The sequence below is a fragment of the Thalassophryne amazonica genome, chromosome 5, assembly GCF_902500255.1.
Source record: "Thalassophryne amazonica chromosome 5, fThaAma1.1, whole genome shotgun sequence".
In the NCBI taxonomy this organism is placed as follows: Eukaryota; Metazoa; Chordata; class Actinopteri; order Batrachoidiformes; family Batrachoididae; genus Thalassophryne; species Thalassophryne amazonica.
The window spans coordinates 113,411,201-113,425,033 of record NC_047107.1 but is presented as its reverse complement, the minus strand read 5'-3'; the positions used below and the strand labels follow the sequence as shown (position 1 = coordinate 113,425,033).

Sequence of the window (13,833 nt, the reverse complement as noted above, 5' to 3'; positions counted from 1 at the left end):
AAGGTGTGTTCACTCCTTTTTAGATGCAGACTAACGAGCAGATCTGATATGATGCAGGTGTTAGTTTTGGGGATGAAAATTTACAGGGTGATTCCATAATTTTTTCCTCAGAATTGAGTGATTCCATATTTTTTTCCTCTGCTTGGTCTAAAAAAGTAACCGTTACTGACTGCCGCAATATTTTTTTCTTGATTTCTTATAGTGTTTCTTAAAGCCAGAAAGCTGCCATTTGAAATGACTTTAGTTTTGTGTCATGTCCGTGATCTGCTTTTTTTCTACAAAATTAAACAACTGAATGAACATCCTCCGAGGCTGGTGATTCCATAATTTTTGCCAGGGGTTGTAGATTCAGAGACAGCTTTTACCCATCTGCCATAAAACAGTCAAATGCAAATACAAAGCGAGAACTGTGCAATATAGAATGCAGGATATAGAATACCATGTAACATCTGGGAGCAACTTTAAAATTGTAACATCTTCATATGTACAATATCTCGTGTTATGTATTTATCTATTGTTGTATTTTAAACTCTATCTACCATCATCACACACCTTGGACATTTATTCTGTGCTTTTATTCTGTTTTTATTTATTAAAGTAGTGCATCGATATTTCATTCTGTGACAGCAGATGAAGGAACTTTTATATCCACCACACAAGGAAACTTTTTTTTTCTTCTCAGAAATCTGCAGTGGTGGAGGTGAACTTATAATGGTAGGGTATGATTTCCTTACCTCGTTAATATGATTTGATTTGTGTTGAAACAGCACCAGTGGATCTGCCAAAGAGAGAAACAAGATTTGAGTTGATGTGATTACTTCCATTAAAATCTCAGATTTATTGTATCTTTAAAGACATTTAGTGGCTGAGAGCGGCATGCTGACAGCGACTGAACCGAGGTGCTGCTGTGGGCATTTCCCAGCGGATAAAATTAGAAGACTGGTCACACTGGGCAGCTCCCAGGAATTTAAATGCATCGCTGTAAAAATGCAAAGCAGAACATTTCTGAAAAAGCATGTGCACACTCAGCAAAAGAGGAAAGCTCCATGTGGATGAATAAATGTATTAAAAAAAATCTGCCAACGACAGCTATCAGCATCAGTTAGCGAAATCAACGGCCATCAGCTAAAAACTCACCTGGCAGACATACGGCACAGACAGATACGGGTGGAAGATGAGGAAGAGGAGCAGTGAAAAGTGAGAGGAGTGAGAAGTGAGCAACGTCTATTACAGCCTGATTGGGCCCGTTAGGCAGGAAGGTGACACTCCGCCCGGGAGGGGCGCCACGCCGGCCCACGCCGTTCATTACCCGCCGGTTGCTCCCTACTCTGTTGCACACACAGAAGGTGATAGATATCAAAGAAGGGGAGAAGGAGAGGAGAGTGTGTGTGCTCCTGAGATGAAGAGGAAAAAGACGATCCAGGTTTACGGGAAGATAAGCGAAGATCGATCAGGAGACAACGGCTGCTGCTGCACAGTGGATACAGGTGAGGGATAACAAGGGATTCTGGGATGCCTCAGGGCCGTGCTTCTTCATCTGATGGAGGAAACCTGTGTTTGTTTGTGAGTGTTTGGGTTGGGGGAGGAGAGGCAACCATTTGGGCTCACAACCCCATTTAGGAGCGTCTATTTTGTGCCAGGTTCAGAAGTGAACAGAGGGCTGCACTCAAAGTGATTCTAAACTCGACATGGATTTTCCATTTCAAATGCTTCCTTCAAATCGACGAGATATTTCCTCTGTAAGAGTTTGTTGAGCTGCAGTTGATCAATGTGAAGGGGCTCAGCAACAGAGGTAAATCTAGTTTTGCCCTGGGGTGGCCAACGAGGGCCAAAGCCAGTGCAGGTTTTCCCTTCAACCAATCACCTCCGCAGATGTGTTTACTGATGAGCTCTTCCCCTAAACTTAAACACCCGATTATCAATGAAATGACCGGCTAAGGTGATCAGCAGGAAGGAAAACCTGCCTGCTAAAAAAATTACTCACAACACCCCATAATGACAACATGAAAAGTTTTTTTTAATGTTTTGCAAATTTACTAAAAATAATAAAAAAAAAACCCTAAGAAATCGCGTGTACATAAGTATTCACACCCTTTGTTCTATACTTTCTTGATGCACATTTGGCAGAAATTACAGCCTCGAGTCTTCTTGAATATGAAGCTACAAGCTTGGTGCACCTAACTTTGGGCAGTTTTGTCCATTCCTCTTCACAGCACCTCTCAAGCTCCATCAGGTTGGATGGGGAGCGTTGGCACACAGCCATTTTCAATTTCAGAGATGTTTAATCAGATTCAGGTCTGGGTTCTGGCTGGCCCACTCAAGGACATTCACAAAGTTGTCCTGTAGCCACTCCTTTGATATCTTAGCTGTGTGCTTTGGGTCATTGTCCTGCTGAAAGATGAACCGTCACCCCAGTCTGAGGTCAAGAGCACTCTGGAACAGATTTTCACCCAGGATGTCGCTGTACATTTCTGCATTCAGTTTTCCCTCAATCCTGACTAGTCTCCCAGTTCCAGCTGCTGAAAAACATCCCCACAGCATGATGCTGCCACCACCATGCTTCACTGTTAGGGATGGTGCCTGGTTTCCTCCAAACATGACGCTTGGTATTCACACCAAAGAGTTCAATTTTTGTCTCATCAGACCAGATACAACCCCTGGCAAAAATTATGGAATCACCAGCCTCAGAGGATGTTCATTCAGTTGTTTAATTTTGTAGAAAAAAACCCAGATCACAGACATGACACAAAACTAAAGTCATTTCAAATGGCAACTTTCTGGCTTTAAGAAACACTATAAGAAATCAAGAAAAAAAGATTGTGGCAGTCAGTAACGGTTACTTTTTAGACCAAGCAGAGGAAAAAATATGGAATCACTCAATTCTGAGGAAAAAATTATGGAATCACCCTGTAAATTTTCATCCCCCAAATTAACACCTGCATCAAATCAGATCTGCTCATTGACATTGACCCTATGTGTCTTTTTGCAAGGAATGTTTTTGCAGTTTTTGCTCTATGGCAAGATGCATTATCATCTTGAAAATGATTTCATCATCCCCAAACATCCTTTCAATTGTCCAAAATATCAACATAAACTTGTGCATTTATTGATGATGTAATGACAGCCATCTCCCCAGTGCCTTTACCTGACATGCAGCCCCATATCATCAATGACTGTGGAAATGTACATGTTCTCTTCAGGCAGTCATCTTTATAAATCTCATTGGAACGGCACCAAACAAAAGTTCCAGCATCATCACCTTGCCCAATGCAGATTCGAGATTCATCACTGAATATGACTTTCATCCAGTCATCCACAGTCCACAATTGCTTTTCCTTAGCCCATTGTAACCTTGTTTTTTTCTGTTTAGGTGTTAATGATTTTAAGAGTTTGATAATCCTCTCCTTTGTTTCAATTGACATCTCTCGTGTTGGAGCCATGATTCATGTCAGTCCACTTGGTGCAACAGCTCTCCAAGGTGTGTTCACTCCTTTTTAGATGCAGACTAACGAGCAGATCTGATATGATGCAGGTTGTTAGTTTTGGGGATGAAAATTTACAGGGTGATTCCATAATTTTTTCCTCAGAATTGAGTGATTCCATATTTTTTTCCTCTGCTTGGTCTAAAAAAGTAACCGTTACTGACTGCCACAATCTTTTTTTTCTTGATTTCTTATAGTGTTTCTTAAAGCCAGAAAGTTGCCATTTGAAATGACTTTAGTTTGTGTCATGTCTGTGATCTGCTTTTTTTTCTACAAAATTAAACAACTGAATGAACATCCTCCGAGGCCGGTGATTCCATAATTTTTGCCAGGGGTTGTAATTTTGTTTCTCATGGTCTGAGAGTCCTTCAGGTGCCTTTTGGCAAACACCAGGCAGGCTGCTATGTGCCTTTTACTAAGAAATGGTTTCCGTCTGACCACTCTACCATCCAGGCCTGACTGGTGGATTGCTGCAGAGATGGTTGTCCTTCTGGAAGGTTCTTGTCTCTCCACAGAGGAATGCTGGAGCTCTGACAGAGTGACCATCATCAGGGTTCTTGGTTATGCCCTTGACTAAGGCCCTTGTCCCCGATTGCTTAATTTAGATGGGTGGCCATTTCTAGGAAGCACTGGTAAAACCAAATGGCTTCCATTTCCAGATGATGGAGGTCAGTGTGATCATTGGGACCGTCAAAGCAGCAGAAATTTTTCTGTACCCTTCCCTAGATTTGTGCTTCAAGACAATCCTGTCTTGGAGGTGTACGGACAATTCCTTTGACTTGGTTTGTGCACTGACATGAACTGTCAACTGTGGGACCTTATATGTAGACAGGTGTGTGCCTGTAGAAATATCTCAAGGATGATCCAAGGAAACAGGAAGCAACCGAGCTTCATTTTGAGCTTCATGGCAAAGGCTGTGAATACTCATGTAGATGTGATTGCTTAACTATTTTTATTTTTAAGAAATCTGCAAAAATCTTAAAAACCTTTGTTCACATTGTCATTATGGGGTGCTGTGTGCAGATATTTGAGAACAAATTGAATTTCATTCATTTTGGAATAAGGCTGTAACATAACGAAATGTAGAACGAGTGAAGTGCTGTGAATACTTTCCGGAAGCACAGGATTAGAATGTATCCACATGTCATAGTTGACATTTCTTCACCATGCAAGTGATAATCCTTATCTGAGTCTCCCTAAGTCACTGGGGAGGTGATGGTCTACTGGTTAAGTTTTGGGCTTCAGACCAGAGGATCCTCGGTTCACATCGCCACCACACTGAACAAACACTAAGAACCTCCTGGGCAAGGTCCTTAATTCCCGAGTTGCTCCCAGTGTGTAATGAGTGCCTTCATGGCAGCAACCTGACATCTTTGGGTGTGTGTGTATGTGTGAATTGGTGAATGTGAGGCATCATTGCAAAGGGCTTTGAGCATCTGATTCAGATGGAAAAGTGCAGTCCAATGCAATCCAATTACTGTTGGTTTGACAAGAAGTCAATATGGCTAATTTACCTCCCAATGAGCTACCAGCTGTGTCAGGTGTTGCCAGAAATCATTGTTCTGCCTCCTTCCAGTTTGACTCAGAATTACTGTGAATACTCATGAGTAGTGACTGCAGAGTCAATCTAACCCCTCTGCAAAATTTAGTGTGTGAACATATCCAAAACATGAAATAAAGTTTGAAAATTTCTCCTTGAGGTGTTAATCGTGCCAACAAGTTAACTAGCAAATAATACAATGCATGAAGGACCTAGACAAAGGTCACCCATGGGGGGGGGGGGTGGGGGGGTGGTGGTACATGTATCCTCTGAAACTCAAGGTGCACCTTCATTTTATTGCATTTATTATTTTCTGGCAAATGTAAAAGCAAAGTTGAGATTCAGTTCAAGATTCTTCAACATGACTGCCAAGAAATAGAAAATGTATCCGTAGGAAAATCTCACTTTTTATGATATTTGGATACCACATAACCTCCTGTGGAAGTGTTGCCCCAAGGTTGGGTTATTATCGTCTTGATCTCGTGCACACTCCTCAGTACTGCTGTATTTTTGTCGACGTGCACGTATCTCAATCTGCACATCACGTCCTCTGTGACTGACTGTGTCCAAGGGCACCTCACCAAGTTGTGCATACCTGTCGTTTGTCACATTACTGATGGAGAATAACTTGCCTCATCCTTCTTCATCATTTTTCTCTTCCTCCTCCTCTTCCCCCCTTCGCAGTCTATCTGCCTCTCTTGACTGCCATTTGCTCTTTTCCTTCCTCCCCCTTTCCCTCGCCAACCTCTCAATACCTGTGATGGCATCCTGTCAGGTAGAAGCTATTGATGATGTGCAACCAACATCACCATCGAGATAAACAGGCACGGTGAGCGATGCAGATAAAAACCCACAGAGGGAGCGAGAGGGAGGAAATTATTAGCAAGGACAGGCTGTAAGTGCAAAGAAAGAGAACCAGAACAGAAATGATATGAGCTGAAGACTAGACTCACATTGCCAGAGGCTGTTTTTTTTTCACGCCTTTTTGTAAAAGAGTCCTTGTTTAGAAGTTGTGAAACAAATGATTTTTTTTTTTATGTGATGCAATTTACCAAAGTCTGGCTGAGCTCTCCACCGCTCCATCAAAAAGCCATCTGATCACAGATGACGCAGTCCTTCATCACATGCTACAAACAAAAACAGCCTGCGCACTTTCATAAACGCTCACGCTGCCAAATCGACAACCAAAAAGGAAAACGAGGCTCAGGGCATTTTCATACATGAAAGTCCCAAATAAGGTCTGAACTACAGCACGTTTGATCCAGTTAGTTGGGTTTCGCAGTGCAAGATTGGTGTTTGGTGGTGATTACTGCAGCACTGTATAGCAGCACACAGGGTAAGAAGTACACAGAGTATCAAAAGTGAAAAAAAAATGCAAATATAAATATAAGTGCACAAATATAAATACCAGACATACTGCTCGCTACTGGTTTACTGGCTACTACTGTTCCTCTCATTCCCGTCCCCTGTCTTCCTGTTACTCCTCCTTCCCCTTGAGTGAGGAGTTGTACAGTCTGATGGCCTGAGGGACAAAGGAGTTTTTCAGTCTGTTGGTCCTGCACTTGGGAAGGAGCAGTCTGTGGCTGAAGAGGCTCCTCTGGTTGCTGATGATGATGTGCAGAGGGTGACTTTGTACTCAAATTATGCGTTACTTCAATAGCAATGTGACGTTGGACAAGCAATAATTACAATTGCACTTGCTTTAGGCAGTATGAGTTCAATCGGCAAGATGAAGCCCAAATGCTTGTGACTTGAGTGTTTTCTGTGTATGGCCAGCTTTTCACCTATTTCAAAAAAAGCCTTATTTTGAAAAAATGTAATGGAAACAATTTTTTTTCACTATTACAGGTCACATGGCGTACAGAAAGCGCCACATGGCATTCTAAAATATACAACACCATACACATGGATGTAGTAAGAGACACAGAGTGTGTTAAACATTGTAAGAGATGGTGTTATGGCAATATTGATTTAAAAAAAAACTATGAAAGCACAATATTTAGCAAGAATTACCATTCTGTCTCCACCACTATTACAGTTCTTGCGATAACCTTGCTAGAATGACAGTTATTGCAAGAATTTAGAACCCATCAGTCACATTTGATCAGTTAATGGAAACGCTGTCATATCGCCATTCTGCTTCGTCAACATTCTGAAAATATCACTTAACTTTATTGCAAATCTGTAAAGGAAACCCAGCTGCTGTTGTGAGGAGCGTGCACCTTTTTCCTATGTTCCTGAAATAAAAGGCCATGCCTTCTTGAGAGTCTGTGATTGCTCTTAACTGGTGTGTTGTTTTTTTTTGTTTGTTTTTTGGCCAAACTTTGTGGAAGGTTTGGCTGTGGAGCTTTAAAGAGAGCTGTGAAGATCCGGAGGCTGCAGCAGAAACACTTATCACCAACTTTATCGACTTTAAAAGGTTCCCACATCCATTCTGACCCCTCTGGCGTGCTTCTCAATAGCTTTGAATAGAAAATCTCTCACTTTCCAACAGCAGAATCCTTGGCTTTTTAGAAGTATGATATTAAATGAAATCATCATTAAAATGTTACATTTTAAATGGACTACATCAGATGCTCAAAGCACTTTACACACTTATGCCTCACATTTACCTCGATGTGAAGCTGCTGCCATAAAAGGTGCTCACTACACACCGGGAGCAATAGGGGATTAAAGACCTTGCCCAAGGGCCCTTGGTGATTTTCCAGTCAGGCTGGGATTTGAACTCAGGATCTTCTGGTCTCAAGCCAAACGACTTAACCACTTGACCACCATCTTCCCTAAACAACAAACTATTTACATTAAAATGCAAGAAATGCTTTAAGCATTTTTTGTTCAATTATTTACAAAAGAACAATTCCTGTTGGACAAGACAGAGTCAACACTGTCCTGACCCACAAGAGGGGTGTCGTTCCCCTGTTGTTTACCTGGAGGCAGTTTTGGCATTTTAGTCTGCCTTTGGTGGCTTTGTTTATGGCAGGAATCTCCTCAGCCAACAACCCCAAATGGTTGGTGATTTTGATTGGTTAGGTCGTGCATTTTTCCACCAATGGTAAATGCTGCACCAAGGGAGAGCTGACAAGGAAGTAGAATTTGTCAGGATTTGGCCCTGATCAGGGCTTTGTTTCTATTTTTCCCTGTTTCTTTTTCTCACCATCTGCCCCAGCTTTGATTTATTAGTTGTGTTATTTTCATCATGTTTATTCTCTGTTCTGTTTTGCTTTGTCACTTTGTTTCTTTGTTACTTTTTATACTTTGGTCATAGTTCAGTTCTGTTCTAGTTTTGTTCAGCCGGTTTGTGTTCTCATTGACAGAATTCCAGTTTGCTGTGTTTCTACAACAACGCACACCAAAAATGATCATAACATTCAGGAAAAAAAATGGCAAAAATTATTAATCATGATTCAAGTAAGTTATACTGGACCTATCAACAAAAATTAAAAACTAATATATAGTTTGAAGTACACACTTTAAACACACATTTTGATGGGATGACCGCTAATCTCAGTCATGTGACTTTTATGCAGAGATGCACCATCCAACTCTAGAGGGTTAACTGGATGGGCAAGTGCCTTGCATATCCAGTTGAACAATCTTAACGCCTTAAACACTAGACCATCACCTCCCATTTTCTGATGTAAGACGTTACTACTCAGGAATATTGCCACTAATGTAACTGTTACATTAGCACATGAATAATCAAGTTTTTTGTTTGTTTTTTGAATGTTCTGAAAGCAAAAGTAAAATATTTCACCTCAACTCTGCTCTCATTTATATATTGAAAGCCAACTGGCCTCTGTGTGTGTGTGCGTGTGTATGGCTTTGTCGACGGACAAACTGGGGAGAGCTGACATTTGTCTTTTGGTATGCTTATGTATTTTGGGTCAAGAATGAATGCCGTGAAAATGGAAAGTTGAGAGGACAAATATTTTTGAAGAAATTCGGCATACTAGCTAACAACACTGAACAATCAACGTTGATAATTACATTCTGGACTCACACACCATTCCAGCAGGGGGCAGTAAATCAGCTATAGATTAAAAGCAAAGTGGTATCTGTGTACGTGTATGTGTGCCTGTTTGTGTAATTTTATTTTATTTAGTAAGTTTAATGTAAGTACATAATATAATTGTAAATACGTTAAAAATACATGGATGACACAAGAAAGTGAAAACACTTATTTCCATTGTGATGCATTTAAAATCAAATAACAAAAATAGAAGCAATTATAAAATAAATAAAAATAATAATACTGTGTATATGATAACAAAAACCTAAACAATTTTTAAATACATGATGTAATTAACAAAAACCTAAACAACTTTTAAATACATGATCTAATTAACAGGAAATAAAAGGGTTGAGTTCTTCTTCTAAAACTGTTGAGGTCTAAGGTTCTAAAACATTCTGGACTCTCATCCCATTCTAACTCATTATAGAGACTTTGCAGAATTTATTGCCACCCCTGAAAAAATGCCAGCTACCTATTTTATAAACACGACCCAATCTAGAGGCAGTGGATCCCCACGGGCAACACACTAGATTCTTTCTTACCATAATTCCTTTTGGTTCCTCGTGCACCTGAATATTCCTGTAATTTTCATGTCTTGTATTGACAGCCACTGCCCACCTCACCCATCTCATGCGTCCATCCATCCTCCTCTTATTCTTTTTAATTCCCCATTCATTTTATATTTGACTTTTTTTCATTTCTCTGTTTCATTTATTTCTGTTCTTTTATTACCTCCGCCAAGGAGATTATGTTTTCGGTTGAGTTTGTTTGTTTGTCTCTCTGTCTGTTTGTCAGCAGGATAACTCAAAATGTTTTGAACGGATTTTGATTAAATTTTGTGGAGTGGTTGGAAATGACAAGAGGAACAAGTGATTAAATTTTAGTGGTGATCTGGATCACGATCCGGATCCAGGAATTTTTTAAAGGATTCTTCACCATTGCGGGATAGGGGGAATTTTGACATTCTAGTGTGTAACTCCACAAAAACAAGGCAGAAAGGCTTGAAAAAATTAGGGTGTAACATAGTCAAATGTTCTATCAAACAACAAAGTTTGGTCATGATCGGATCCGGATTCCGGATCTGGTGATCCAGAATATGCAAAAATATAGGGAAAATAGAAAATGGGTCAGTGTGAGGTGACAAATGAAGCTAGAGATGCACAGCTAACACCAAATTGTAGATGAATCTGTACTGATTCAGTAAGGTGTCATCAGATTTGATGTAGCTTCAAATGTTATGGAGCTAGATCCAGAAGAAAACCGCCATTACCGAAAAATCGTTTTTATACAATAACTTTTGAACTAATAAAGACAGAAAAGTGATTCCAAGTTCTAGTGGTATGTTTTCATGGTCAAGGAGGTCAAATATAAAGGAAAGAAAAGTGTATGTATCATAGTTTTGGTTGTAACACTGAATTGTTGAATAGATCACTGTGCCAAGGAGGGAATCTCTTTAGGGTCAATGACCCTATGGCCTTGTGTAGCACATGCAACACTTAAAAAATAGTTCTATTTCAGAATTTACTGTCATTTATTGAGAGAAGTGTTTCATAAATGTTAAAAAAATTCATATATTTGCAGTTTAGTTGAATAATAAATTGAATTTTGTCTCTTATTTGTTTTTGTCTATAAGCACATGCAATACCAATATCAGTGCTCAGATGACAGTAGCTTCTGGGAAAGGTGCAAGTTGCAATAAACTGTGATGTCAAGCGCTAAGGATACATGCTATCCAGTCACAGCAGATGAAACTTTGTTTACTAGTGAGCAAACATCATTGTTAGACTTTTTTAGGTTCAGTGATTCCACGGCGTGTAGATGTTATGGCGTCAGTGACCCCATGGCCTTGGCGGAGGTTTGCACTCTCGGAGTGCTTCTAGTTTTAGTGTGTGTTTGTCTCTTCTGATTAATTCTGCCACACTTGGCTTTTGCTGAGGAGAGTGTCAGGGCAGACAAAAAAAGAAAGAAAAACAAAACATAAACGCTGCTTCACTTATCTTCTCCTCCCTTTGTTCTGTTTTTCCTTTCTTCCTTGTTCCCCTCCCTCACACATCTGTGTGCTTTCCTCTTAATTTCCCTTTCAGGTTTTTCACATCTTTTTTTTAAGTGAATGTCGAATGCAGGCAGGCAGCAGGAGGACAGAAGGAGACTGAATTAGCTGTGGAGGACAAAAATCTGAGGTTGTCCAAATCTTTGTTTGGTGTTAAAGTGATGCTAGAAAACAACACTGATAATACTTTAAAAAAGGTTTTGACCATCAAGACTTGGCCGTTGTCCTGTCCAAGTCAGGTTTGTGAACTCATACCAGTGCTGGGTGTTACACAGTCTATGAGCCAGTCATCAATTTTGACCTCATCGGTTCCACGTAAGGTGTCAAAATGACACTAAGAGTCCAGCCTCAGTGTACCACGGCCTACACAAAAAGGTATGATAACCATCCCAGGGTGGTAGTTATAGCCAGCAAGGGGTCATATTATTGGTTAAAATTAAAGGATTAGTAAATGAAATAGTTTTGGCTGTGTTGACTGCTTGGTCTCCAAAGTAAAAGGTCAAACAAGGTCAATGCACATTGGATTCTATGACATGTGACATATGTTACCCTGTAACATGATAACTAAGCATGACAGATGGTGCAAACTATTTCTTTTTAGAACCCTATTCACCCAACCAATAATTTCCATCATTTTTTACTGAAATTGGAGCAACTTTAATTTTTGCCCCCTGTACAACCTGAAAGTGACCTTTGAAACCACTGTTGCTGTTTTTACCCCATAACTCCAGAACATTCAGTCACAGATAGTCCAAACTATACCTTTTGGAATCTTTATGATCAGACAAATAATGGGGTATAGTTTTAACATGATTGGAGCATTTTTACATTTTGACCACCCTGGGATGGTTTCATACATTTTGTGTAGGCCATGGTACACTGAGTAAGGCTGGATTCTAAGTCATTTTGACACCTTACGTGGTACCACAAACCTGCTTGGCCCATGCACTAACAGCATCCATTGGCTTATATCCTGGTTGGCAACCACCAAGGCAGACAATCAGTCCATCCCCACCTCTCAACTCATCTAACCATCTATCTGCTGCAGCCAGGTGAGATGATGAGATCCGTCAGCTGCTGGGTCTTCAACACTCAGGCACCTCTGTACTGGATCATAACCACAGACCATATCCAAAATGCATAGCGGGCGCTCTGTCATTACGCAAGTGATACTGAGTCTCCCAAAGTAAGACAAAGTCATTCCAGCAGTACATGGGGATCCTCTGGTTAGTCATTGGTTAGTGTCCAGGAAGCACCAAGACTTTCGAAGATATTGGCATTGCCATGCACCTCTGTCCAGTAGATTAGCTCGTCCCAGGTGTCTCATCACGAAGGCCAACAACCCAGAGACATTAGTGTCACTGCCGAGATAAACGAATGTGTCTACACTTTCACCTCATACAGATGCACTTCTGCTGGCCAAGTCCTGGAAGTCACTGAAAGCCTGGATCTTAGCCCTGATCCATCACAACTGCAAACGCAGACATTCTTAGTCCTCATTCAGCTTCTCAAGCGCGCCAATCAGGATGTCCACTGATTCTGCAAAGATCACACCATCATCCACAAAGTCCATGCCAGTTTTGTCCTGGAGATCCACTACAAACTCCTGTCAAGCCTTTTTTTTTATGACAGTTTCAGGGTATCTTAGTTACGATCCAGAGGTTGTGTTGGACTTTGACACACAGGGATGAGTGAATTTTGGTTGGAAATATGAACTTCATCCCCAAATAACATAGCATTTTTATAGCTGCACAATAAGTAATTGTGGTACCTTCAACCTTTTAGAGATGGTTCTTCAGGAGAAACCTGAAATGTGGAGATGCAAAATTCTTCTCTAGGAGCCTTGGTTTCATTGTTTTCACCTCTGCTCTTATATGAACAACATATGAACACACACACACACACACACACACACACACACACACACACACACACACACACACACACACACACACACACACACACACACACACACACACACACACACACACACACACACACACACACACACACACAAAAGAGGCTCCCACTGACACTGGAGCACAGTGTTCTGCAGATCGCATAACACTAAGTTAGAGCCAAAGTCTGTGTGTGTGTGTGTGTGTGTGTGTGTGCGCATGATTCAAGTCAACATCAATGCCTCACTAATCACAGTGAGAAGATCACAGTGAGAGCGCCGAGGGCCAAACACATAGCGTCAGAGAGGCAAGAGCCAGCTACCGTTACACAGAGGCAGCGGTCAGAGGTCATCCACCGCTGTCAGTAAACTTGTGCGCATGCAGCAATGCACATGACAGAGAGACAACAACATGATGTTCAGACTGTACGAGTGCCAGCAACACACAAAACATAAGACACGCTCACACCAGGTCTGGAAACAGGTCTTACAAACACATTCAATCCTCTATCACATTAAATGCAAATGAATCCAAAGTGCACAACACTTAAAATGTGCCAGATTTTAACACCTTGTGGAGCCTAAAATTAAACATTTCAAATTGAACTTTGATAAAACATTTTCATCAAGATTTGTGGTAATCAACAAAATAAGAGGTCTATATGTTTTTATATTGTGCCTAACACATGTGAATAATAATGAAAAATGGTGAATTCAGCCCACTTTACAAGTAAATAAGATATTAAAATGTTATCACTTTTCACTTTTACAAATACATTTTGTTTAGTGATAAATCGATTTATGTAGTTTATTTAGGTGGTCTCTTCAAGTTTATAAGAAAATCTAAATTCA

General features: G+C 40.5%; 1 protein-coding gene across 1 annotated transcript in view; it reads right to left on the bottom strand.

The window, feature by feature from the left end:
* sema4c (sema domain, immunoglobulin domain (Ig), transmembrane domain (TM) and short cytoplasmic domain, (semaphorin) 4C) overlaps positions 1 to 13,833 on the bottom strand; it is a 329,257-nt gene that overhangs the window by 236,830 nt on the left and 78,594 nt on the right. Inside the window, exon 2 of the mRNA XM_034171121.1 lies at positions 735 to 778. The gene's annotated coding sequence lies outside the window, so the exon portion shown is untranslated. The remainder of the gene's footprint in view (positions 1 to 734; positions 779 to 13,833) is intronic.